Source organism: Rhinoderma darwinii, assembly GCF_050947455.1.
Source record: "Rhinoderma darwinii isolate aRhiDar2 chromosome 5 unlocalized genomic scaffold, aRhiDar2.hap1 SUPER_5_unloc_45, whole genome shotgun sequence".
Classification (NCBI taxonomy): Eukaryota; Metazoa; Chordata; class Amphibia; order Anura; family Rhinodermatidae; genus Rhinoderma; species Rhinoderma darwinii.
This window is the reverse complement of record NW_027461804.1, coordinates 407,340-433,716: the sequence shown is the minus strand read 5'-3', so window position 1 is coordinate 433,716 and position 26,377 is coordinate 407,340. Positions and strand designations below refer to the sequence as shown.

At 47.7% G+C, this 26,377-nt stretch overlaps 18 non-coding genes across 18 annotated transcripts; all 18 read right to left on the bottom strand.

Annotated features, from left to right (window-relative positions):
• Positions 1 to 643: 643 nt before the first annotated feature.
• On the bottom strand, positions 644 to 834 carry LOC142694095 (U2 spliceosomal RNA). The gene has a single exon (XR_012862368.1). It is a non-coding gene; the product is annotated as a U2 spliceosomal RNA (small nuclear RNA).
• A 1,296-nt stretch (positions 835 to 2,130) lies between these two features.
• On the bottom strand, positions 2,131 to 2,321 carry LOC142694094 (U2 spliceosomal RNA). The gene has a single exon (XR_012862367.1). It is a non-coding gene; the product is annotated as a U2 spliceosomal RNA (small nuclear RNA).
• A 1,284-nt stretch (positions 2,322 to 3,605) lies between these two features.
• On the bottom strand, positions 3,606 to 3,796 carry LOC142693822 (U2 spliceosomal RNA). Its single transcript, XR_012862123.1, has one exon. It is a non-coding gene; the product is annotated as a U2 spliceosomal RNA (small nuclear RNA).
• Positions 3,797 to 5,076: 1,280 nt separating this feature from the next.
• Positions 5,077 to 5,267, bottom strand: LOC142694093 (U2 spliceosomal RNA). The gene has a single exon (XR_012862366.1). It is a non-coding gene; the product is annotated as a U2 spliceosomal RNA (small nuclear RNA).
• Positions 5,268 to 6,543: 1,276 nt separating this feature from the next.
• On the bottom strand, positions 6,544 to 6,734 carry LOC142694091 (U2 spliceosomal RNA). The gene has a single exon (XR_012862364.1). It is a non-coding gene; the product is annotated as a U2 spliceosomal RNA (small nuclear RNA).
• Positions 6,735 to 8,030: 1,296 nt separating this feature from the next.
• On the bottom strand, positions 8,031 to 8,221 carry LOC142693820 (U2 spliceosomal RNA). Its single transcript, XR_012862122.1, has one exon. It is a non-coding gene; the product is annotated as a U2 spliceosomal RNA (small nuclear RNA).
• Positions 8,222 to 9,509: 1,288 nt separating this feature from the next.
• On the bottom strand, positions 9,510 to 9,700 carry LOC142694090 (U2 spliceosomal RNA). Its single transcript, XR_012862363.1, has one exon. It is a non-coding gene; the product is annotated as a U2 spliceosomal RNA (small nuclear RNA).
• A 1,284-nt stretch (positions 9,701 to 10,984) lies between these two features.
• Positions 10,985 to 11,175, bottom strand: LOC142694089 (U2 spliceosomal RNA). The gene has a single exon (XR_012862362.1). It is a non-coding gene; the product is annotated as a U2 spliceosomal RNA (small nuclear RNA).
• Positions 11,176 to 12,467: 1,292 nt separating this feature from the next.
• Positions 12,468 to 12,658, bottom strand: LOC142694088 (U2 spliceosomal RNA). The gene has a single exon (XR_012862361.1). It is a non-coding gene; the product is annotated as a U2 spliceosomal RNA (small nuclear RNA).
• Positions 12,659 to 13,958: 1,300 nt separating this feature from the next.
• LOC142694087 (U2 spliceosomal RNA) lies at positions 13,959 to 14,149 on the bottom strand. The gene has a single exon (XR_012862360.1). It is a non-coding gene; the product is annotated as a U2 spliceosomal RNA (small nuclear RNA).
• A 1,292-nt stretch (positions 14,150 to 15,441) lies between these two features.
• LOC142694084 (U2 spliceosomal RNA) lies at positions 15,442 to 15,632 on the bottom strand. Its single transcript, XR_012862358.1, has one exon. It is a non-coding gene; the product is annotated as a U2 spliceosomal RNA (small nuclear RNA).
• Positions 15,633 to 16,924: 1,292 nt separating this feature from the next.
• Positions 16,925 to 17,115, bottom strand: LOC142694083 (U2 spliceosomal RNA). The gene has a single exon (XR_012862357.1). It is a non-coding gene; the product is annotated as a U2 spliceosomal RNA (small nuclear RNA).
• A 1,284-nt stretch (positions 17,116 to 18,399) lies between these two features.
• On the bottom strand, positions 18,400 to 18,590 carry LOC142694082 (U2 spliceosomal RNA). The gene has a single exon (XR_012862356.1). It is a non-coding gene; the product is annotated as a U2 spliceosomal RNA (small nuclear RNA).
• Positions 18,591 to 19,870: 1,280 nt separating this feature from the next.
• On the bottom strand, positions 19,871 to 20,061 carry LOC142694081 (U2 spliceosomal RNA). The gene has a single exon (XR_012862355.1). It is a non-coding gene; the product is annotated as a U2 spliceosomal RNA (small nuclear RNA).
• A 1,288-nt stretch (positions 20,062 to 21,349) lies between these two features.
• Positions 21,350 to 21,540, bottom strand: LOC142694080 (U2 spliceosomal RNA). The gene has a single exon (XR_012862354.1). It is a non-coding gene; the product is annotated as a U2 spliceosomal RNA (small nuclear RNA).
• Positions 21,541 to 22,830: 1,290 nt separating this feature from the next.
• LOC142694078 (U2 spliceosomal RNA) lies at positions 22,831 to 23,021 on the bottom strand. The gene has a single exon (XR_012862352.1). It is a non-coding gene; the product is annotated as a U2 spliceosomal RNA (small nuclear RNA).
• Positions 23,022 to 24,317: 1,296 nt separating this feature from the next.
• On the bottom strand, positions 24,318 to 24,508 carry LOC142694077 (U2 spliceosomal RNA). The gene has a single exon (XR_012862351.1). It is a non-coding gene; the product is annotated as a U2 spliceosomal RNA (small nuclear RNA).
• A 1,304-nt stretch (positions 24,509 to 25,812) lies between these two features.
• LOC142694076 (U2 spliceosomal RNA) lies at positions 25,813 to 26,003 on the bottom strand. The gene has a single exon (XR_012862350.1). It is a non-coding gene; the product is annotated as a U2 spliceosomal RNA (small nuclear RNA).
• Positions 26,004 to 26,377: the final 374 nt, after the last annotated feature.

The following is a 26,377-nucleotide window of genomic DNA, read 5'->3' as shown; positions in this document are numbered from 1 at the left end:
AACTTTACAGACAACTTCTCCTTGCTCCTACAACCTCCATCCTTGCACAGTTTGTTATTCTTCTAGGTAACATAGTAACAAATCCAAATTGCTGCTCTCTTTGTAGGCAAGCAAGGCTTTGTTGCAACTGCAATTCTTACTTCTTCTTGAAATGTAGGGACGACAGTACATTCCATCACATCCATCTAGTGTACACAGGTAGGTCCATTGTGGCGGGCAGGCGAGCGGGCGGGCTGCTTTATTGGCTGTTTGCTGTTCCCCTACTCCACTCCACTATTTGACTGTTGTGCTGCATCAATCAATCAATCAATCAATCAATCAATCAATCAATCAATCAATCAATCAGTGGCTGGCTCAGGTGCAGCTCTTTAACTTACCTAAAAGGGAGGGCGGAGAGAAGACAAGGAAGGTGAATGAGGTGTTCCAATGTGAAATGCCGGAAACACAGAAACACAGACGACACACAACAAGAGGTGGCAATCTATTCATTAATTGCATTTAATCAATGAGCTCATTATCACTCATGCATTGTCCAACAGGTGTTGAAATAATGGGATTAAAAGGGGAGATCCCTTCAGAAAGACAGAAACAATAGCAAAGACAAAAAACACTTTTGGAATCTGCTTTTAGTCAACACATAAGGAAAGGGTGCACCGGTCCTGGAAATACTGCAATACCAGGTCAATGCGTGGAGTGGACAGAGCAAGCTCTATTTCCATCTCCCTGTTCTAAAAATCCATTTAATATATGGTCCCCAGATAGGGGACGTATCAGATATTAAACTGATAAGAACAGATACTACACTTGATCTTAGCCAAAAGGCCGAGAAGCGATAACCCGAACGGGCCGCGCGTTGCCCGAGCCTGCCCGATACTGCTGTTCAGCCCTTGCAGCGATTCAGCCTACTTCTAGGCAATTCCATGGGGCCCTGCAGGCTCACACACTCACAGCTACACGGGAGGTGAATAAAGGCCGGAGAGGAAGCCAGACAGGATTTGCTTCTTTTGCTTGCACCACAATGCAGTGCTGAAAGAGGAGGAATCTACATAAAAACGCCTTCCTGGCAACGCCCAAATGCCCTGCTACCATGCAGATAAACACTGGCAGCGGCAGCAAGTGCATGCCCACAGCCACCCCTTGTTCCTTCACACCTTGTATCAGCTGTAATCCAGTCCAGTCCAGTGCTGCCTGCTGAGCAGCACTGACCAACACTGCCTGGGCCCAGGCTTTTATCTCTGAGGCCCCATTATGATGTCAGAAAGCTGGCTCTGGAATCCTGAGGGCTCCACTATGACACGTGCAAAGTTCCGTCTGAACTTTATATAAGACGGTGAGGCTCAGTCAGTCACTCAGTGTTGCCTGAGAGGGCAACACTGCAACAGCCGGCCGCCAGGCTGTCTTTTTTTTGCACAGCTAGTTGCCTCCAGGAGGCCACAAGAGGGAGACAAGGGACTGCAAAATGGAAAATAGGCATCCACCAACTTTACAGACAACTTCTCCTTGCTCCTACAACCTCCATCCTTGCACAGTTTGTTATTCTTCTAGGTAACATAGTAACAAATCCAAATTGCTGCTCTCTTTGTAGGCAAGCAAGGCTTTGTTGCAACTGCAATTCTTACTTCTTCTTGAAATGTAGGGACGACAGTACATTCCATCACATCCATCTAGTGTACACAGGTAGGTCCATTGTGGCGGGCAGGCGAGCGGGCGGGCTGCTTTATTGGCTGTTTGCTGTTCCCCTACTCCACTCCACTATTTGACTGTTGTGCTGCATCAATCAATCAATCAATCAATCAATCAATCAATCAATCAATCAATCAATCAATCAATCAGTGGCTGGCTCAGGTGCAGCTCTTTAACTTACCTAAAAGGGAGGGCGGAGAGAAGACAAGGAAGGTGAATGAGGTGTTCCAATGTGAAATGCCGGAAACACAGAAACACAGACGACACACAACAAGAGGTGGCAATCTATTCATTAATTGCATTTAATCAATGAGCTCATTATCACTCATGCATTGTCCAACAGGTGTTGAAATAATGGGATTAAAAGGGGAGATCCCTTCAGAAAGACAGAAACAATAGCAAAGACAAAAAACACTTTTGGAATCTGCTTTTAGTCAACACATAAGGAAAGGGTGCACCGGTCCTGGAAATACTGCAATACCAGGTCAATGCGTGGAGTGGACAGAGCAAGCTCTATTTCCATCTCCCTGTTCTAAAAATCCATTTAATATATGGTCCCCAGATAGGGGACGTATCAGATATTAAACTGATAAGAACAGATACTACACTTGATCTTAGCCAAAAGGCCGAGAAGCGATAACCCGAACGGGCCGCGCGTTGCCCGAGCCTGCCCGATACTGCTGTTCAGCCCTTGCAGCGATTCAGCCTACTTCTAGGCAATTCCATGGGGCCCTGCAGGCTCACACACTCACAGCTACACGGGAGGTGAATAAAGGCCGGAGAGGAAGCCAGACAGGATTTGCTTCTTTTGCTTGCACCACAATGCAGTGCTGAAAGAGGAGGAATCTACATAAAAACGCCTTCCTGGCAACGCCCAAATGCCCTGCTACCATGCAGATAAACACTGGCAGCGGCAGCAAGTGCATGCCCACAGCCACCCCTTGTTCCTTCACACCTTGTATCAGCTGTAATCCAGTCCAGTCCAGTGCTGCCTGCTGAGCAGCACTGACCAACACTGCCTGGGCCCAGGCTTTTATCTCTGAGGCCCCATTATGATGTCAGAAAGCTGGCTCTGGAATCCTGAGGGCTCCACTATGACACGTGCAAAGTTCCGTCTGAACTTTATATAAGACGGTGAGGCTCAGTCAGTCACTCAGTGTTGCCTGAGAGGGCAACACTGCAACAGCCGGCCGCCAGGCTGTCTTTTTTTTGCACAGCTAGTTGCCTCCAGGAGGCCACAAGAGGGAGACAAGGGACTGCAAAATGGAAAATAGGCATCCACCAACTTTACAGACAACTTCTCCTTGCTCCTACAACCTCCATCCTTGCACAGTTTGTTATTCTTCTAGGTAACATAGTAACAAATCCAAATTGCTGCTCTCTTTGTAGGCAAGCAAGGCTTTGTTGCAACTGCAATTCTTACTTCTTCTTGAAATGTAGGGACGACAGTACATTCCATCACATCCATCTAGTGTACACAGGTAGGTCCATTGTGGCGGGCAGGCGAGCGGGCGGGCTGCTTTATTGGCTGTTTGCTGTTCCCCTACTCCACTCCACTATTTGACTGTTGTGCTGCATCAATCAATCAATCAATCAATCAATCAATCAATCAATCAATCAATCAGTGGCTGGCTCAGGTGCAGCTCTTTAACTTACCTAAAAGGGAGGGCGGAGAGAAGACAAGGAAGGTGAATGAGGTGTTCCAATGTGAAATGCCGGAAACACAGAAACACAGACGACACACAACAAGAGGTGGCAATCTATTCATTAATTGCATTTAATCAATGAGCTCATTATCACTCATGCATTGTCCAACAGGTGTTGAAATAATGGGATTAAAAGGGGAGATCCCTTCAGAAAGACAGAAACAATAGCAAAGACAAAAAACACTTTTGGAATCTGCTTTTAGTCAACACATAAGGAAAGGGTGCACCGGTCCTGGAAATACTGCAATACCAGGTCAATGCGTGGAGTGGACAGAGCAAGCTCTATTTCCATCTCCCTGTTCTAAAAATCCATTTAATATATGGTCCCCAGATAGGGGACGTATCAGATATTAAACTGATAAGAACAGATACTACATTTGATCTTAGCCAAAAGGCCGAGAAGCGATAACCCGAACGGGCCGCGCGTTGCCCGAGCCTGCCCGATACTGCTGTTCAGCCCTTGCAGCGATTCAGCCTACTTCTAGGAAATTCCATGGGGCCCTGCAGGCTCACACACTCACAGCTACACGGGAGGTGAATAAAGGCCGGAGAGGAAGCCAGACAGGATTTGCTTCTTTTGCTTGCACCACAATGCAGTGCTGAAAGAGGAGGAATCTACATAAAAACGCCTTCCTGGCAACGCCCAAATGCCCTGCTGCCATGCAGATAAACACTGGCAGCGGCAGCAAGTGCATGCCCACAGCCACCCCTTGTTCCTTCACACCTTGTATCAGCTGTAATCCAGTCCAGTCCAGTGCTGCCTGCTGAGCAGCACTGACCAACACTGCCTGGGCCCAGGCTTTTATCTCTGAGGCCCCATTATGATGTCAGAAAGCTGGCTCTGGAATCCTGAGGGCTCCACTATGACACGTGCAAAGTTCCGTCTGAACTTTATATAAGACGGTGAGGCTCAGTCAGTCACTCAGTGTTGCCTGAGAGGGCAACACTGCAACAGCCGGCCGCCAGGCTGTCTTTTTTTTGCACAGCTAGTTGCCTCCAGGAGGCCACAAGAGGGAGACAAGGGACTGCAAAATGGAAAATAGGCATCCACCAACTTTACAGACAACTTCTCCTTGCTCCTACAACCTCCATCCTTGCACAGTTTGTTATTCTTCTAGGTAACATAGTAACAAATCCAAATTGCTGCTCTCTTTGTAGGCAAGCAAGGCTTTGTTGCAACTGCAATTCTTACTTCTTCTTGAAATGTAGGGACGACAGTACATTCCATCACATCCATCTAGTGTACACAGGTAGGTCCATTGTGGCGGGCAGGCGAGCGGGCGGGCTGCTTTATTGGCTGTTTGCTGTTCCCCTACTCCACTCCACTATTTGACTGTTGTGCTGCATCAATCAATCAATCAATCAATCAATCAATCAATCAATCAATCAGTGGCTGGCTCAGGTGCAGCTCTTTAACTTACCTAAAAGGGAGGGCGGAGAGAAGACAAGGAAGGTGAATGAGGTGTTCCAATGTGAAATGCCGGAAACACAGAAACACAGACGACACACAACAAGAGGTGGCAATCTATTCATTAATTGCATTTAATCAATGAGCTCATTATCACTCATGCATTGTCCAACAGGTGTTGAAATAATGGGATTAAAAGGGGAGATCCCTTCAGAAAGACAGAAACAATAGCAAAGACAAAAAACACTTTTGGAATCTGCTTTTAGTCAACACATAAGGAAAGGGTGCACCGGTCCTGGAAATACTGCAATACCAGGTCAATGCGTGGAGTGGACAGAGCAAGCTCTATTTCCATCTCCCTGTTCTAAAAATCCATTTAATATATGGTCCCCAGATAGGGGACGTATCAGATATTAAACTGATAAGAACAGATACTACACTTGATCTTAGCCAAAAGGCCGAGAAGCGATAACCCGAACGGGCCGCGCGTTGCCCGAGCCTGCCCGATACTGCTGTTCAGCCCTTGCAGCGATTCAGCCTACTTCTAGGCAATTCCATGGGGCCCTGCAGGCTCACACACTCACAGCTACACGGGAGGTGAATAAAGGCCGGAGAGGAAGCCAGACAGGATTTGCTTCTTTTGCTTGCACCACAATGCAGTGCTGAAAGAGGAGGAATCTACATAAAAACGCCTTCCTGGCAACGCCCAAATGCCCTGCTGCCATGCAGATAAACACTGGCAGCGGCAGCAAGTGCATGCCCACAGCCACCCCTTGTTCCTTCACACCTTGTATCAGCTGTAATCCAGTCCAGTCCAGTGCTGCCTGCTGAGCAGCACTGACCAACACTGCCTGGGCCCAGGCTTTTATCTCTGAGGCCCCATTATGATGTCAGAAAGCTGGCTCTGGAATCCTGAGGGCTCCACTATGACACGTGCAAAGTTCCGTCTGAACTTTATATAAGACGGTGAGGCTCAGTCAGTCACTCAGTGTTGCCTGAGAGGGCAACACTGCAACAGCCGGCCGCCAGGCTGTCTTTTTTTTGCACAGCTAGTTGCCTCCAGGAGGCCACAAGAGGGAGACAAGGGACTGCAAAATGGAAAATAGGCATCCACCAACTTTACAGACAACTTCTCCTTGCTCCTACAACCTCCATCCTTGCACAGTTTGTTATTCTTCTAGGTAACATAGTAACAAATCCAAATTGCTGCTCTCTTTGTAGGCAAGCAAGGCTTTGTTGCAACTGCAATTCTTACTTCTTCTTGAAATGTAGGGACGACAGTACATTCCATCACATCCATCTAGTGTACACAGGTAGGTCCATTGTGGCGGGCAGGCGAGCGGGCGGGCTGCTTTATTGGCTGTTTGCTGTTCCCCTACTCCACTCCACTATTTGACTGTTGTGCTGCATCAATCAATCAATCAATCAATCAATCAATCAATCAATCAGTGGCTGGCTCAGGTGCAGCTCTTTAACTTACCTAAAAGGGAGGGCGGAGAGAAGACAAGGAAGGTGAATGAGGTGTTCCAATGTGAAATGCCGGAAACACAGAAACACAGACGACACACAACAAGAGGTGGCAATCTATTCATTAATTGCATTTAATCAATGAGCTCATTATCACTCATGCATTGTCCAACAGGTGTTGAAATAATGGGATTAAAAGGGGAGATCCCTTCAGAAAGACAGAAACAATAGCAAAGACAAAAAACACTTTTGGAATCTGCTTTTAGTCAACACATAAGGAAAGGGTGCACCGGTCCTGGAAATACTGCAATACCAGGTCAATGCGTGGAGTGGACAGAGCAAGCTCTATTTCCATCTCCCTGTTCTAAAAATCCATTTAATATATGGTCCCCAGATAGGGGACGTATCAGATATTAAACTGATAAGAACAGATACTACACTTGATCTTAGCCAAAAGGCCGAGAAGCGATAACCCGAACGGGCCGCGCGTTGCCCGAGCCTGCCCGATACTGCTGTTCAGCCCTTGCAGCGATTCAGCCTACTTCTAGGCAATTCCATGGGGCCCTGCAGGCTCACACACTCACAGCTACACGGGAGGTGAATAAAGGCCGGAGAGGAAGCCAGACAGGATTTGCTTCTTTTGCTTGCACCACAATGCAGTGCTGAAAGAGGAGGAATCTACATAAAAACGCCTTCCTGGCAACGCCCAAATGCCCTGCTACCATGCAGATAAACACTGGCAGCGGCAGCAAGTGCATGCCCACAGCCACCCCTTGTTCCTTCACACCTTGTATCAGCTGTAATCCAGTCCAGTCCAGTGCTGCCTGCTGAGCAGCACTGACCAACACTGCCTGGGCCCAGGCTTTTATCTCTGAGGCCCCATTATGATGTCAGAAAGCTGGCTCTGGAATCCTGAGGGCTCCACTATGACACGTGCAAAGTTCCGTCTGAACTTTATATAAGACGGTGAGGCTCAGTCAGTCACTCAGTGTTGCCTGAGAGGGCAACACTGCAACAGCCGGCCGCCAGGCTGTCTTTTTTTTGCACAGCTAGTTGCCTCCAGGAGGCCACAAGAGGGAGACAAGGGACTGCAAAATGGAAAATAGGCATCCACCAACTTTACAGACAACTTCTCCTTGCTCCTACAACCTCCATCCTTGCACAGTTTGTTATTCTTCTAGGTAACATAGTAACAAATCCAAATTGCTGCTCTCTTTGTAGGCAAGCAAGGCTTTGTTGCAACTGCAATTCTTACTTCTTCTTGAAATGTAGGGACGACAGTACATTCCATCACATCCATCTAGTGTACACAGGTAGGTCCATTGTGGCGGGCAGGCGAGCGGGCGGGCTGCTTTATTGGCTGTTTGCTGTTCCCCTACTCCACTCCACTATTTGACTGTTGTGCTGCATCAATCAATCAATCAATCAATCAATCAATCAATCAATCAATCAATCAATCAATCAATCAGTGGCTGGCTCAGGTGCAGCTCTTTAACTTACCTAAAAGGGAGGGCGGAGAGAAGACAAGGAAGGTGAATGAGGTGTTCCAATGTGAAATGCCGGAAACACAGAAACACAGACGACACACAACAAGAGGTGGCAATCTATTCATTAATTGCATTTAATCAATGAGCTCATTATCACTCATGCATTGTCCAACAGGTGTTGAAATAATGGGATTAAAAGGGGAGATCCCTTCAGAAAGACAGAAACAATAGCAAAGACAAAAAACACTTTTGGAATCTGCTTTTAGTCAACACATAAGGAAAGGGTGCACCGGTCCTGGAAATACTGCAATACCAGGTCAATGCGTGGAGTGGACAGAGCAAGCTCTATTTCCATCTCCCTGTTCTAAAAATCCATTTAATATATGGTCCCCAGATAGGGGACGTATCAGATATTAAACTGATAAGAACAGATACTACATTTGATCTTAGCCAAAAGGCCGAGAAGCGATAACCCGAACGGGCCGCGCGTTGCCCGAGCCTGCCCGATACTGCTGTTCAGCCCTTGCAGCGATTCAGCCTACTTCTAGGAAATTCCATGGGGCCCTGCAGGCTCACACACTCACAGCTACACGGGAGGTGAATAAAGGCCGGAGAGGAAGCCAGACAGGATTTGCTTCTTTTGCTTGCACCACAATGCAGTGCTGAAAGAGGAGGAATCTACATAAAAACGCCTTCCTGGCAACGCCCAAATGCCCTGCTGCCATGCAGATAAACACTGGCAGCGGCAGCAAGTGCATGCCCACAGCCACCCCTTGTTCCTTCACACCTTGTATCAGCTGTAATCCAGTCCAGTCCAGTGCTGCCTGCTGAGCAGCACTGACCAACACTGCCTGGGCCCAGGCTTTTATCTCTGAGGCCCCATTATGATGTCAGAAAGCTGGCTCTGGAATCCTGAGGGCTCCACTATGACACGTGCAAAGTTCCGTCTGAACTTTATATAAGACGGTGAGGCTCAGTCAGTCACTCAGTGTTGCCTGAGAGGGCAACACTGCAACAGCCGGCCGCCAGGCTGTCTTTTTTTTGCACAGCTAGTTGCCTCCAGAAGGCCACAAGAGGGAGACAAGGGACTGCAAAATGGAAAATAGGCATCCACCAACTTTACAGACAACTTCTCCTTGCTCCTACAACCTCCATCCTTGCACAGTTTGTTATTCTTCTAGGTAACATAGTAACAAATCCAAATTGCTGCTCTCTTTGTAGGCAAGCAAGGCTTTGTTGCAACTGCAATTCTTACTTCTTCTTGAAATGTAGGGACGACAGTACATTCCATCACATCCATCTAGTGTACACAGGTAGGTCCATTGTGGCGGGCAGGCGAGCGGGCGGGCTGCTTTATTGGCTGTTTGCTGTTCCCCTACTCCACTCCACTATTTGACTGTTGTGCTGCATCAATCAATCAATCAATCAATCAATCAATCAATCAATCAATCAATCAATCAGTGGCTGGCTCAGGTGCAGCTCTTTAACTTACCTAAAAGGGAGGGCGGAGAGAAGACAAGGAAGGTGAATGAGGTGTTCCAATGTGAAATGCCGGAAACACAGAAACACAGACGACACACAACAAGAGGTGGCAATCTATTCATTAATTGCATTTAATCAATGAGCTCATTATCACTCATGCATTGTCCAACAGGTGTTGAAATAATGGGATTAAAAGGGGAGATCCCTTCAGAAAGACAGAAACAATAGCAAAGACAAAAAACACTTTTGGAATCTGCTTTTAGTCAACACATAAGGAAAGGGTGCACCGGTCCTGGAAATACTGCAATACCAGGTCAATGCGTGGAGTGGACAGAGCAAGCTCTATTTCCATCTCCCTGTTCTAAAAATCCATTTAATATATGGTCCCCAGATAGGGGACGTATCAGATATTAAACTGATAAGAACAGATACTACACTTGATCTTAGCCAAAAGGCCGAGAAGCGATAACCCGAACGGGCCGCGCGTTGCCCGAGCCTGCCCGATACTGCTGTTCAGCCCTTGCAGCGATTCAGCCTACTTCTAGGCAATTCCATGGGGCCCTGCAGGCTCACACACTCACAGCTACACGGGAGGTGAATAAAGGCCGGAGAGGAAGCCAGACAGGATTTGCTTCTTTTGCTTGCACCACAATGCAGTGCTGAAAGAGGAGGAATCTACATAAAAACGCCTTCCTGGCAACGCCCAAATGCCCTGCTGCCATGCAGATAAACACTGGCAGCGGCAGCAAGTGCATGCCCACAGCCACCCCTTGTTCCTTCACACCTTGTATCAGCTGTAATCCAGTCCAGTCCAGTGCTGCCTGCTGAGCAGCACTGACCAACACTGCCTGGGCCCAGGCTTTTATCTCTGAGGCCCCATTATGATGTCAGAAAGCTGGCTCTGGAATCCTGAGGGCTCCACTATGACACGTGCAAAGTTCCGTCTGAACTTTATATAAGACGGTGAGGCTCAGTCAGTCACTCAGTGTTGCCTGAGAGGGCAACACTGCAACAGCCGGCCGCCAGGCTGTCTTTTTTTTGCACAGCTAGTTGCCTCCAGGAGGCCACAAGAGGGAGACAAGGGACTGCAAAATGGAAAATAGGCATCCACCAACTTTACAGACAACTTCTCCTTGCTCCTACAACCTCCATCCTTGCACAGTTTGTTATTCTTGTAGGTAACATAGTAACAAATCCAAATTGCTGCTCTCTTTGTAGGCAAGCAAGGCTTTGTTGCAACTGCAATTCTTACTTCTTCTTGAAATGTAGGGACGACAGTACATTCCATCACATCCATCTAGTGTACACAGGTAGGTCCATTGTGGCGGGCAGGCGAGCGGGCAGGCTGCTTTATTGGCTGTTTGCTGTTCCCCTACTCCACTCCACTATTTGACTGTTGTGCTGCATCAATCAATCAATCAATCAATCAATCAATCAATCAATCAATCAATCAGTGGCTGGCTCAGGTGCAGCTCTTTAACTTACCTAAAAGGGAGGGCGGAGAGAAGACAAGGAAGGTGAATGAGGTGTTCCAATGTGAAATGCCGGAAACACAGAAACACAGACGACACACAACAAGAGGTGGCAATCTATTCATTAATTGCATTTAATCAATGAGCTCATTATCACTCATGCATTGTCCAACAGGTGTTGAAATAATGGGATTAAAAGGGGAGATCCCTTCAGAAAGACAGAAACAATAGCAAAGACAAAAAACACTTTTGGAATCTGCTTTTAGTCAACACATAAGGAAAGGGTGCACCGGTCCTGGAAATACTGCAATACCAGGTCAATGCGTGGAGTGGACAGAGCAAGCTCTATTTCCATCTCCCTGTTCTAAAAATCCATTTAATATATGGTCCCCAGATAGGGGACGTATCAGATATTAAACTGATAAGAACAGATACTACACTTGATCTTAGCCAAAAGGCCGAGAAGCGATAACCCGAACGGGCCGCGCGTTGCCCGAGCCTGCCCGATACTGCTGTTCAGCCCTTGCAGCGATTCAGCCTACTTCTAGGCAATTCCATGGGGCCCTGCAGGCTCACACACTCACAGCTACACGGGAGGTGAATAAAGGCCGGAGAGGAAGCCAGACAGGATTTGCTTCTTTTGCTTGCACCACAATGCAGTGCTGAAAGAGGAGGAATCTACATAAAAACGCCTTCCTGGCAACGCCCAAATGCCCTGCTGCCATGCAGATAAACACTGGCAGCGGCAGCAAGTGCATGCCCACAGCCACCCCTTGTTCCTTCACACCTTGTATCAGCTGTAATCCAGTCCAGTCCAGTGCTGCCTGCTGAGCAGCACTGACCAACACTGCCTGGGCCCAGGCTTTTATCTCTGAGGCCCCATTATGATGTCAGAAAGCTGGCTCTGGAATCCTGAGGGCTCCACTATGACACGTGCAAAGTTCCGTCTGAACTTTATATAAGACGGTGAGGCTCAGTCAGTCACTCAGTGTTGCCTGAGAGGGCAACACTGCAACAGCCGGCCGCCAGGCTGTCTTTTTTTTGCACAGCTAGTTGCCTCCAGGAGGCCACAAGAGGGAGACAAGGGACTGCAAAATGGAAAATAGGCATCCACCAACTTTACAGACAACTTCTCCTTGCTCCTACAACCTCCATCCTTGCACAGTTTGTTATTCTTCTAGGTAACATAGTAACAAATACAAATTGCTGCTCTCTTTGTAGGCAAGCAAGGCTTTGTTGCAACTGCAATTCTTACTTCTTCTTGAAATGTAGGGACGACAGTACATTCCATCACATCCATCTAGTGTACACAGGTAGGTCCATTGTGGCGGGCAGGCGAGCGGGCGGGCTGCTTTATTGGCTGTTTGCTGTTCCCCTACTCCACTCCACTATTTGACTGTTGTGCTGCATCAATCAATCAATCAATCAATCAATCAATCAATCAATCAATCAATCAATCAATCAGTGGCTGGCTCAGGTGCAGCTCTTTAACTTACCTAAAAGGGAGGGCGGAGAGAAGACAAGGAAGGTGAATGAGGTGTTCCAATGTGAAATGCCGGAAACACAGAAACACAGACGACACACAACAAGAGGTGGCAATCTATTCATTAATTGCATTTAATCAATGAGCTCATTATCACTCATGCATTGTCCAACAGGTGTTGAAATAATGGGATTAAAAGGGGAGATCCCTTCAGAAAGACAGAAACAATAGCAAAGACAAAAAACACTTTTGGAATCTGCTTTTAGTCAACACATAAGGAAAGGGTGCACCGGTCCTGGAAATACTGCAATACCAGGTCAATGCGTGGAGTGGACAGAGCAAGCTCTATTTCCATCTCCCTGTTCTAAAAATCCATTTAATATATGGTCCCCAGATAGGGGACGTATCAGATATTAAACTGATAAGAACAGATACTACACTTGATCTTAGCCAAAAGGCCGAGAAGCGATAACCCGAACGGGCCGCGCGTTGCCCGAGCCTGCCCGATACTGCTGTTCAGCCCTTGCAGCGATTCAGCCTACTTCTAGGCAATTCCATGGGGCCCTGCAGGCTCACACACTCACAGCTACACGGGAGGTGAATAAAGGCCGGAGAGGAAGCCAGACAGGATTTGCTTCTTTTGCTTGCACCACAATGCAGTGCTGAAAGAGGAGGAATCTACATAAAAACGCCTTCCTGGCAACGCCCAAATGCCCTGCTGCCATGCAGATAAACACTGGCAGCGGCAGCAAGTGCATGCCCACAGCCACCCCTTGTTCCTTCACACCTTGTATCAGCTGTAATCCAGTCCAGTCCAGTGCTGCCTGCTGAGCAGCACTGACCAACACTGCCTGGGCCCAGGCTTTTATCTCTGAGGCCCCATTATGATGTCAGAAAGCTGGCTCTGGAATCCTGAGGGCTCCACTATGACACGTGCAAAGTTCCGTCTGAACTTTATATAAGACGGTGAGGCTCAGTCAGTCACTCAGTGTTGCCTGAGAGGGCAACACTGCAACAGCCGGCCGCCAGGCTGTCTTTTTTTTGCACAGCTAGTTGCCTCCAGGAGGCCACAAGAGGGAGACAAGGGACTGCAAAATGGAAAATAGGCATCCACCAACTTTACAGACAACTTCTCCTTGCTCCTACAACCTCCATCCTTGCACAGTTTGTTATTCTTCTAGGTAACATAGTAACAAATCCAAATTGCTGCTCTCTTTGTAGGCAAGCAAGGCTTTGTTGCAACTGCAATTCTTACTTCTTCTTGAAATGTAGGGACGACAGTACATTCCATCACATCCATCTAGTGTACACAGGTAGGTCCATTGTGGCGGGCAGGCGAGCGGGCGGGCTGCTTTATTGGCTGTTTGCTGTTCCCCTACTCCACTCCACTATTTGACTGTTGTGCTGCATCAATCAATCAATCAATCAATCAATCAATCAATCAATCAATCAATCAATCAATCAATCAATCAGTGGCTGGCTCAGGTGCAGCTCTTTAACTTACCTAAAAGGGAGGGCGGAGAGAAGACAAGGAAGGTGAATGAGGTGTTCCAATGTGAAATGCCGGAAACACAGAAACACAGACGACACACAACAAGAGGTGGCAATCTATTCATTAATTGCATTTAATCAATGAGCTCATTATCACTCATGCATTGTCCAACAGGTGTTGAAATAATGGGATTAAAAGGGGAGATCCCTTCAGAAAGACAGAAACAATAGCAAAGACAAAAAACACTTTTGGAATCTGCTTTTAGTCAACACATAAGGAAAGGGTGCACCGGTCCTGGAAATACTGCAATACCAGGTCAATGCGTGGAGTGGACAGAGCAAGCTCTATTTCCATCTCCCTGTTCTAAAAATCCATTTAATATATGGTCCCCAGATAGGGGACGTATCAGATATTAAACTGATAAGAACAGATACTACACTTGATCTTAGCCAAAAGGCCGAGAAGCGATAACCCGAACGGGCCGCGCGTTGCCCGAGCCTGCCCGATACTGCTGTTCAGCCCTTGCAGCGATTCAGCCTACTTCTAGGCAATTCCATGGGGCCCTGCAGGCTCACACACTCACAGCTACACGGGAGGTGAATAAAGGCCGGAGAGGAAGCCAGACAGGATTTGCTTCTTTTGCTTGCACCACAATGCAGTGCTGAAAGAGGAGGAATCTACATAAAAACGCCTTCCTGGCAACGCCCAAATGCCCTGCTGCCATGCAGATAAACACTGGCAGCGGCAGCAAGTGCATGCCCACAGCCACCCCTTGTTCCTTCACACCTTGTATCAGCTGTAATCCAGTCCAGTCCAGTGCTGCCTGCTGAGCAGCACTGACCAACACTGCCTGGGCCCAGGCTTTTATCTCTGAGGCCCCATTATGATGTCAGAAAGCTGGCTCTGGAATCCTGAGGGCTCCACTATGACACGTGCAAAGTTCCGTCTGAACTTTATATAAGACGGTGAGGCTCAGTCAGTCACTCAGTGTTGCCTGAGAGGGCAACACTGCAACAGCCGGCCGCCAGGCTGTCTTTTTTTTGCACAGCTAGTTGCCTCCAGGAGGCCACAAGAGGGAGACAAGGGACTGCAAAATGGAAAATAGGCATCCACCAACTTTACAGACAACTTCTCCTTGCTCCTACAACCTCCATCCTTGCACAGTTTGTTATTCTTCTAGGTAACATAGTAACAAATCCAAATTGCTGCTCTCTTTGTAGGCAAGCAAGGCTTTGTTGCAACTGCAATTCTTACTTCTTCTTGAAATGTAGGGACGACAGTACATTCCATCACATCCATCTAGTGTACACAGGTAGGTCCATTGTGGCGGGCAGGCGAGCGGGCGGGCTGCTTTATTGGCTGTTTGCTGTTCCCCTACTCCACTCCACTATTTGACTGTTGTGCTGCATCAATCAATCAATCAATCAATCAATCAATCAATCAATCAATCAATCAATCAATCAGTGGCTGGCTCAGGTGCAGCTCTTTAACTTACCTAAAAGGGAGGGCGGAGAGAAGACAAGGAAGGTGAATGAGGTGTTCCAATGTGAAATGCCGGAAACACAGAAACACAGACGACACACAACAAGAGGTGGCAATCTATTCATTAATTGCATTTAATCAATGAGCTCATTATCACTCATGCATTGTCCAACAGGTGTTGAAATAATGGGATTAAAAGGGGAGATCCCTTCAGAAAGACAGAAACAATAGCAAAGACAAAAAACACTTTTGGAATCTGCTTTTAGTCAACACATAAGGAAAGGGTGCACCGGTCCTGGAAATACTGCAATACCAGGTCAATGCGTGGAGTGGACAGAGCAAGCTCTATTTCCATCTCCCTGTTCTAAAAATCCATTTAATATATGGTCCCCAGATAGGGGACGTATCAGATATTAAACTGATAAGAACAGATACTACACTTGATCTTAGCCAAAAGGCCGAGAAGCGATAACCCGAACGGGCCGCGCGTTGCCCGAGCCTGCCCGATACTGCTGTTCAGCCCTTGCAGCGATTCAGCCTACTTCTAGGCAATTCCATGGGGCCCTGCAGGCTCACACACTCACAGCTACACGGGAGGTGAATAAAGGCCGGAGAGGAAGCCAGACAGGATTTGCTTCTTTTGCTTGCACCACAATGCAGTGCTGAAAGAGGAGGAATCTACATAAAAACGCCTTCCTGGCAACGCCCAAATGCCCTGCTGCCATGCAGATAAACACTGGCAGCGGCAGCAAGTGCATGCCCACAGCCACCCCTTGTTCCTTCACACCTTGTATCAGCTGTAATCCAGTCCAGTCCAGTGCTGCCTGCTGAGCAGCACTGACCAACACTGCCTGGGCCCAGGCTTTTATCTCTGAGGCCCCATTATGATGTCAGAAAGCTGGCTCTGGAATCCTGAGGGCTCCACTATGACACGTGCAAAGTTCCGTCTGAACTTTATATAAGACGGTGAGGCTCAGTCAGTCACTCAGTGTTGCCTGAGAGGGCAACACTGCAACAGCCGGCCGCCAGGCTGTCTTTTTTTTGCACAGCTAGTTGCCTCCAGGAGGCCACAAGAGGGAGACAAGGGACTGCAAAATGGAAAATAGGCATCCACCAACTTTACAGACAACTTCTCCTTGCTCCTACAACCTCCATCCTTGCACAGTTTGTTATTCTTCTAGGTAACATAGTAACAAATCCAAATTGCTGCTCTCTTTGTAGGCAAGCAAGGCTTTGTTGCAACTGCAATTCTTACTTCTTCTTGAAATGTAGGGACGACAGTACATTCCATCACATCCATCTAGTGTACACAGGTAGGTCCATTGTGGCGGGCAGGCGAGCGGGCGGGCTGCTTTATTGGCTGTTTGCTGTTCCCCTACTCCACTCCACTATTTGACTGTTGTGCTGCATCAATCAATCAATCAATCAATCAATCAATCAATCAATCAATCAATCAATCAATCAGTGGCTGGCTCAGGTGCAGCTCTTTAACTTACCTAAAAGGGAGGGCGGAGAGAAGACAAGGAAGGTGAATGAGGTGTTCCAATGTGAAATGCCGGAAACACAGAAACACAGACGACACACAACAAGAGGTGGCAATCTATTCATTAATTGCATTTAATCAATGAGCTCATTATCACTCATGCATTGTCCAACAGGTGTTGAAATAATGGGATTAAAAGGGGAGATCCCTTCAGAAAGACAGAAACAATAGCAAAGACAAAAAACACTTTTGGAATCTGCTTTTAGTCAACACATAAGGAAAGGGTGCACCGGTCCTGGAAATACTGCAATACCAGGTCAATGCGTGGAGTGGACAGAGCAAGCTCTATTTCCATCTCCCTGTTCTAAAAATCCATTTAATATATGGTCCCCAGATAGGGGACGTATCAGATATTAAACTGATAAGAACAGATACTACACTTGATCTTAGCCAAAAGGCCGAGAAGCGATAACCCGAACGGGCCGCGCGTTGCCCGAGCCTGCCCGATACTGCTGTTCAGCCCTTGCAGCGATTCAGCCTACTTCTAGGCAATTCCATGGGGCCCTGCAGGCTCACACACTCACAGCTACACGGGAGGTGAATAAAGGCCGGAGAGGAAGCCAGACAGGATTTGCTTCTTTTGCTTGCACCACAATGCAGTGCTGAAAGAGGAGGAATCTACATAAAAACGCCTTCCTGGCAACGCCCAAATGCCCTGCTGCCATGCAGATAAACACTGGCAGCGGCAGCAAGTGCATGCCCACAGCCACCCCTTGTTCCTTCACACCTTGTATCAGCTGTAATCCAGTCCAGTCCAGTGCTGCCTGCTGAGCAGCACTGACCAACACTGCCTGGGCCCAGGCTTTTATCTCTGAGGCCCCATTATGATGTCAGAAAGCTGGCTCTGGAATCCTGAGGGCTCCACTATGACACGTGCAAAGTTCCGTCTGAACTTTATATAAGACGGTGAGGCTCAGTCAGTCACTCAGTGTTGCCTGAGAGGGCAACACTGCAACAGCCGGCCGCCAGGCTGTCTTTTTTTTGCACAGCTAGTTGCCTCCAGGAGGCCACAAGAGGGAGACAAGGGACTGCAAAATGGAAAATAGGCATCCACCAACTTTACAGACAACTTCTCCTTGCTCCTACAACCTCCATCCTTGCACAGTTTGTTATTCTTCTAGGTAACATAGTAACAAATCCAAATTGCTGCTCTCTTTGTAGGCAAGCAAGGCTTTGTTGCAACTGCAATTCTTACTTCTTCTTGAAATGTAGGGACGACAGTACATTCCATCACATCCATCTAGTGTACACAGGTAGGTCCATTGTGGCGGGCAGGCGAGCGGGCGGGCTGCTTTATTGGCTGTTTGCTGTTCCCCTACTCCACTCCACTATTTGACTGTTGTGCTGCATCAATCAATCAATCAATCAATCAATCAATCAATCAATCAATCAATCAGTGGCTGGCTCAGGTGCAGCTCTTTAACTTACCTAAAAGGGAGGACGGAGAGAAGACAAGGAAGGTGAATGAGGTGTTCCAATGTGAAATGCCGGAAACACAGAAACACAGACGACACACAACAAGAGGTGGCAATCTATTCATTAATTGCATTTAATCAATGAGCTCATTATCACTCATGCATTGTCCAACAGGTGTTGAAATAATGGGATTAAAAGGGGAGATCCCTTCAGAAAGACAGAAACAATAGCAAAGACAAAAAACACTTTTGGAATCTGCTTTTAGTCAACACATAAGGAAAGGGTGCACCGGTCCTGGAAATACTGCAATACCAGGTCAATGCGTGGAGTGGACAGAGCAAGCTCTATTTCCATCTCCCTGTTCTAAAAATCCATTTAATATATGGTCCCCAGATAGGGGACGTATCAGATATTAAACTGATAAGAACAGATACTACACTTGATCTTAGCCAAAAGGCCGAGAAGCGATAACCCGAACGGGCCGCGCGTTGCCCGAGCCTGCCCGATACTGCTGTTCAGCCCTTGCAGCGATTCAGCCTACTTCTAGGCAATTCCATGGGGCCCTGCAGGCTCACACACTCACAGCTACACGGGAGGTGAATAAAGGCCGGAGAGGAAGCCAGACAGGATTTGCTTCTTTTGCTTGCACCACAATGCAGTGCTGAAAGAGGAGGAATCTACATAAAAACGCCTTCCTGGCAACGCCCAAATGCCCTGCTGCCATGCAGATAAACACTGGCAGCGGCAGCAAGTGCATGCCCACAGCCACCCCTTGTTCCTTCACACCTTGTATCAGCTGTAATCCAGTCCAGTCCAGTGCTGCCTGCTGAGCAGCACTGACCAACACTGCCTGGGCCCAGGCTTTTATCTCTGAGGCCCCATTATGATGTCAGAAAGCTGGCTCTGGAATCCTGAGGGCTCCACTATGACACGTGCAAAGTTCCGTCTGAACTTTATATAAGACGGTGAGGCTCAGTCAGTCACTCAGTGTTGCCTGAGAGGGCAACACTGCAACAGCCGGCCGCCAGGCTGTCTTTTTTTTGCACAGCTAGTTGCCTCCAGGAGGCCACAAGAGGGAGACAAGGGACTGCAAAATGGAAAATAGGCATCCACCAACTTTACAGACAACTTCTCCTTGCTCCTACAACCTCCATCCTTGCACAGTTTGTTATTCTTCTAGGTAACATAGTAACAAATCCAAATTGCTGCTCTCTTTGTAGGCAAGCAAGGCTTTGTTGCAACTGCAATTCTTACTTCTTCTTGAAATGTAGGGACGACAGTACATTCCATCACATCCATCTAGTGTACACAGGTAGGTCCATTGTGGCGGGCAGGCGAGCGGGCGGGCTGCTTTATTGGCTGTTTGCTGTTCCCCTACTCCACTCCACTATTTGACTGTTGTGCTGCATCAATCAATCAATCAATCAATCAATCAATCAATCAATCAATCAGTGGCTGGCTCAGGTGCAGCTCTTTAACTTACCTAAAAGGGAGGGCGGAGAGAAGACAAGGAAGGTGAATGAGGTGTTCCAATGTGAAATGCCGGAAACACAGAAACACAGACGACACACAACAAGAGGTGGCAATCTATTCATTAATTGCATTTAATCAATGAGCTCATTATCACTCATGCATTGTCCAACAGGTGTTGAAATAATGGGATTAAAAGGGGAGATCCCTTCAGAAAGACAGAAACAATAGCAAAGACAAAAAACACTTTTGGAATCTGCTTTTAGTCAACACATAAGGAAAGGGTGCACCGGTCCTGGAAATACTGCAATACCAGGTCAATGCGTGGAGTGGACAGAGCAAGCTCTATTTCCATCTCCCTGTTCTAAAAATCCATTTAATATATGGTCCCCAGATAGGGGACGTATCAGATATTAAACTGATAAGAACAGATACTACACTTGATCTTAGCCAAAAGGCCGAGAAGCGATAACCCGAACGGGCCGCGCGTTGCCCGAGCCTGCCCGATACTGCTGTTCAGCCCTTGCAGCGATTCAGCCTACTTCTAGGCAATTCCATGGGGCCCTGCAGGCTCACACACTCACAGCTACACGGGAGGTGAATAAAGGCCGGAGAGGAAGCCAGACAGGATTTGCTTCTTTTGCTTGCACCACAATGCAGTGCTGAAAGAGGAGGAATCTACATAAAAACGCCTTCCTGGCAACGCCCAAATGCCCTGCTGCCATGCAGATAAACACTGGCAGCGGCAGCAAGTGCATGCCCACAGCCACCCCTTGTTCCTTCACACCTTGTATCAGCTGTAATCCAGTCCAGTCCAGTGCTGCCTGCTGAGCAGCACTGACCAACACTGCCTGGGCCCAGGCTTTTATCTCTGAGGCCCCATTATGATGTCAGAAAGCTGGCTCTGGAATCCTGAGGGCTCCACTATGACACGTGCAAAGTTCCGTCTGAACTTTATATAAGACGGTGAGGCTCAGTCAGTCACTCAGTGTTGCCTGAGAGGGCAACACTGCAACAGCCGGCCGCCAGGCTGTCTTTTTTTTGCACAGCTAGTTGCCTCCAGGAGGCCACAAGAGGGAGACAAGGGACTGCAAAATGGAAAATAGGCATCCACCAACTTTACAGACAACTTCTCCTTGCTCCTACAACCTCCATCCTTGCACAGTTTGTTATTCTTCTAGGTAACATAGTAACAAATCCAAATTGCTGCTCTCTTTGTAGGCAAGCAAGGCTTTGTTGCAACTGCAATTCTTACTTCTTCTTGAAATGTAGGGACGACAGTACATTCCATCACATCCATCTAGTGTACACAGGTAGGTCCATTGTGGCGGGCAGGCGAGCGGGCGGGCTGCTTTATTGGCTGTTTGCTGTTCCCCTACTCCACTCCACTATTTGACTGTTGTGCTGCATCAATCAATCAATCAATCAATCAATCAATCAATCAATCAATCAATCAATCAGTGGCTGGCTCAGGTGCAGCTCTTTAACTTACCTAAAAGGGAGGGCGGAGAGAAGACAAGGAAGGTGAATGAGGTGTTCCAATGTGAAATGCCGGAAACACAGAAACACAGACGACACACAACAAGAGGTGGCAATCTATTCATTAATTGCATTTAATCAATGAGCTCATTATCACTCATGCATTGTCCAACAGGTGTTGAAATAATGGGATTAAAAGGGGAGATCCCTTCAGAAAGACAGAAACAATAGCAAAGACAAAAAACACTTTTGGAATCTGCTTTTAGTCAACACATAAGGAAAGGGTGCACCGGTCCTGGAAATACTGCAATACCAGGTCAATGCGTGGAGTGGACAGAGCAAGCTCTATTTCCATCTCCCTGTTCTAAAAATCCATTTAATATATGGTCCCCAGATAGGGGACGTATCAGATATTAAACTGATAAGAACAGATACTACACTTGATCTTAGCCAAAAGGCCGAGAAGCGATAACCCGAACGGGCCGCGCGTTGCCCGAGCCTGCCCGATACTGCTGTTCAGCCCTTGCAGCGATTCAGCCTACTTCTAGGCAATTCCATGGGGCCCTGCAGGCTCACACACTCACAGCTACACGGGAGGTGAATAAAGGCCGGAGAGGAAGCCAGACAGGATTTGCTTCTTTTGCTTGCACCACAATGCAGTGCTGAAAGAGGAGGAATCTACATAAAAACGCCTTCCTGGCAACGCCCAAATGCCCTGCTGCCATGCAGATAAACACTGGCAGCGGCAGCAAGTGCATGCCCACAGCCACCCCTTGTTCCTTCACACCTTGTATCAGCTGTAATCCAGTCCAGTCCAGTGCTGCCTGCTGAGCAGCACTGACCAACACTGCCTGGGCCCAGGCTTTTATCTCTGAGGCCCCATTATGATGTCAGAAAGCTGGCTCTGGAATCCTGAGGGCTCCACTATGACACGTGCAAAGTTCCGTCTGAACTTTATATAAGACGGTGAGGCTCAGTCAGTCACTCAGTGTTGCCTGAGAGGGCAACACTGCAACAGCCGGCCGCCAGGCTGTCTTTTTTTTGCACAGCTAGTTGCCTCCAGGAGGCCACAAGAGGGAGACAAGGGACTGCAAAATGGAAAATAGGCATCCACCAACTTTACAGACAACTTCTCCTTGCTCCTACAACCTCCATCCTTGCACAGTTTGTTATTCTTCTAGGTAACATAGTAACAAATCCAAATTGCTGCTCTCTTTGTAGGCAAGCAAGGCTTTGTTGCAACTGCAATTCTTACTTCTTCTTGAAATGTAGGGACGACAGTACATTCCATCACATCCATCTAGTGTACACAGGTAGGTCCATTGTGGCGGGCAGGCGAGCGGGCGGGCTGCTTTATTGGCTGTTTGCTGTTCCCCTACTCCACTCCACTATTTGACTGTTGTGCTGCACATCAATCAATCAATCAATCAATCAATCAATCAATCAATCAATCAATCAATCAGTGGCTGGCTCAGGTGCAGCTCTTTAACTTACCTAAAAGGGAGGACGGAGAGAAGACAAGGAAGGTGAATGAGGTGTTCCAATGTGAAATGCCGGAAACACAGAAACACAGACGACACACAACAAGAGGTGGCAATCTATTCATTAATTGCATTTAATCAATGAGCTCATTATCACTCATGCATTGTCCAACAGGTGTTGAAATAATGGGATTAAAAGGGGAGATCCCTTCAGAAAGACAGAAACAATAGCAAAGACAAAAAACACTTTTGGAATCTGCTTTTAGTCAACACATAAGGAAAGGGTGCACCGGTCCTGGAAATACTGCAATACCAGGTCAATGCGTGGAGTGGACAGAGCAAGCTCTATTTCCATCTCCCTGTTCTAAAAATCCATTTAATATATGGTCCCCAGATAGGGGACGTATCAGATATTAAACTGATAAGAACAGATACTACACTTGATCTTAGCCAAAAGGCCGAGAAGCGATAACCCGAACGGGCCGCGCGTTGCCCGAGCCTGCCCGATACTGCTGTTCAGCCCTTGCAGCGATTCAGCCTACTTCTAGGCAATTCCATGGGGCCCTGCAGGCTCACACACTCACAGCTACACGGGAGGTGAATAAAGGCCGGAGAGGAAGCCAGACAGGATTTGCTTCTTTTGCTTGCACCACAATGCAGTGCTGAAAGAGGAGGAATCTACATAAAAACGCCTTCCTGGCAACGCCCAAATGCCCTGCTGCCATGCAGATAAACACTGGCAGCGGCAGCAAGTGCATGCCCACAGCCACCCCTTGTTCCTTCACACCTTGTATCAGCTGTAATCCAGTCCAGTCCAGTGCTGCCTGCTGAGCAGCACTGACCAACACTGCCTGGGCCCAGGCTTTTATCTCTGAGGCCCCATTATGATGTCAGAAAGCTGGCTCTGGAATCCTGAGGGCTCCACTATGACACGTGCAAAGTTCCGTCTGAACTTTATATAAGACGGTGAGGCTCAGTCAGTCACTCAGTGTTGCCTGAGAGGGCAACACTGCAACAGCCGGCCGCCAGGCTGTCTTTTTTTTGCACAGCTAGTTGCCTCCAGGAGGCCACAAGAGGGAGACAAGGGACTGCAAAATGGAAAATAGGCATCCACCAACTTTACAGACAACTTCTCCTTGCTCCTACAACCTCCATCCTTGCACAGTTTGTTATTCTTCTAGGTAACATAGTAACAAATCCAAATTGCTGCTCTCTTTGTAGGCAAGCAAGGCTTTGTTGCAACTGCAATTCTTACTTCTTCTTGAAATGTAGGGACGACAGTACATTCCATCACATCCATCTAGTGTACACAGGTAGGTCCATTGTGGCGGGCAGGCGAGCGGGCGGGCTGCTTTATTGGCTGTTTGCTGTTCCCCTACTCCACTCCACTATTTGACTGTTGTGCTGCATCAATCAATCAATCAATCAATCAATCAATCAATCAATCAATCAATCAATCAATCAATCAGTGGCTGGCTCAGGTGCAGCTCTTTAACTTACCTAAAAGGGAGGGCGGAGAGAAGACAAGGAAGGTGAATGAGGTGTTCCAATGTGAAATGCCGGAAACACAGAAACACAGACGACACACAACAAGAGGTGGCAATCTATTCATTAATTGCATTTAATCAATGAGCTCATTATCACTCATGCATTGTCCAACAGGTGTTGAAATAATGGGATTAAAAGGGGAGATCCCTTCAGAAAGACAGAAACAATAGCAAAGACAAAAAACACTTTTGGAATCTGCTTTTAGTCAACACATAAGGAAAGGGTGCACCGGTCCTGGAAATACTGCAATACCAGGTCAATGCGTGGAGTGGACAGAGCAAGCTCTATTTCCATCTCCCTGTTCTAAAAATCCATTTAATATATGGTCCCCAGATAGGGGACGTATCAGATATTAAACTGATAAGAACAGATACTACACTTGATCTTAGCCAAAAGGCCGAGAAGCGATAACCCGAACGGGCCGCGCGTTGCCCGAGCCTGCCCGATACTGCTGTTCAGCCCTTGCAGCGATTCAGCCTACTTCTAGGCAATTCCATGGGGCCCTGCAGGCTCACACACAGCTACACGGGAGGTGAATAAAGGCCGGAGAGGAAGCCAGACAGGATTTGCTTCTTTTGCTTGCACCACAATGCAGTGCTGAAAGAGGAGGAATCTACATAAAAACGCCTTCCTGGCAACGCCCAAATGCCCTGCTGCCATGCAGATAAACACTGGCAGCGGCAGCAAGTGCATGCCCACAGCCACCCCTTGTTCCTTCACACCTTGTATCAGCTGTAATCCAGTCCAGTCCAGTGCTGCCTGCTGAGCAGCACTGACCAACACTGCCTGGGCCCAGGCTTTTATCTCTGAGGCCCCATTATGATGTCAGAAAGCTGGCTCTGGAATCCTGAGGGCTCCACTATGACACGTGCAAAGTTCCGTCTGAACTTTATATAAGACGGTGAGGCTCAGTCAGTCACTCAGTGTTGCCTGAGAGGGCAACACTGCAACAGCCGGCCGCCAGGCTGTCTTTTTTTTGCACAGCTAGTTGCCTCCAGGAGGCCACAAGAGGGAGACAAGGGACTGCAAAATGGAAAATAGGCATCCACCAACTTTACAGACAACTTCTCCTTGCTCCTACAACCTCCATCCTTGCACAGTTTGTTATTCTTCTAGGTAACATAGTAACAAATCCAAATTGCTGCTCTCTTTGTAGGCAAGCAAGGCTTTGTTGCAACTGCAATTCTTACTTCTTCTTGAAATGTAGGGACGACAGTACATTCCATCACATCCATCTAGTGTACACAGGTAGGTCCATTGTGGCGGGCAGGCGAGCGGGCGGGCTGCTTTATTGGCTGTTTGCTGTTCCCCTACTCCACTCCACTATTTGACTGTTGTGCTGCATCAATCAATCAATCAATCAATCAATCAATCAATCAATCAATCAATCAATCAATCAATCAATCAATCAATCAGTGGCTGGCTCAGGTGCAGCTCTTTAACTTACCTAAAAGGGAGGGCGGAGAGAAGACAAGGAAGGTGAATGAGGTGTTCCAATGTGAAATGCCGGAAACACAGAAACACAGACGACACACAACAAGAGGTGGCAATCTATTCATTAATTGCATTTAATCAATGAGCTCATTATCACTCATGCATTGTCCAACAGGTGTTGAAATAATGGGATTAAAAGGGGAGATCCCTTCAGAAAGACAGAAACAATAGCAAAGACAAAAAACACTTTTGGAATCTGCTTTTAGTCAACACATAAGGAAAGGGTGCACCGGTCCTGGAAATACTGCAATACCAGGTCAATGCGTGGAGTGGACAGAGCAAGCTCTATTTCCATCTCCCTGTTCTAAAAATCCATTTAATATATGGTCCCCAGATAGGGGACGTATCAGATATTAAACTGATAAGAACAGATACTACACTTGATCTTAGCCAAAAGGCCGAGAAGCGATAACCCGAACGGGCCGCGCGTTGCCCGAGCCTGCCCGATACTGCTGTTCAGCCCTTGCAGCGATTCAGCCTACTTCTAGGCAATTCCATGGGGCCCTGCAGGCTCACACACTCACAGCTACACGGGAGGTGAATAAAGGCCGGAGAGGAAGCCAGACAGGATTTGCTTCTTTTGCTTGCACCACAATGCAGTGCTGAAAGAGGAGGAATCTACATAAAAACGCCTTCCTGGCAACGCCCAAATGCCCTGCTGCCATGCAGATAAACACTGGCAGCGGCAGCAAGTGCATGCCCACAGCCACCCCTTGTTCCTTCACACCTTGTATCAGCTGTAATCCAGTCCAGTCCAGTGCTGCCTGCTGAGCAGCACTGACCA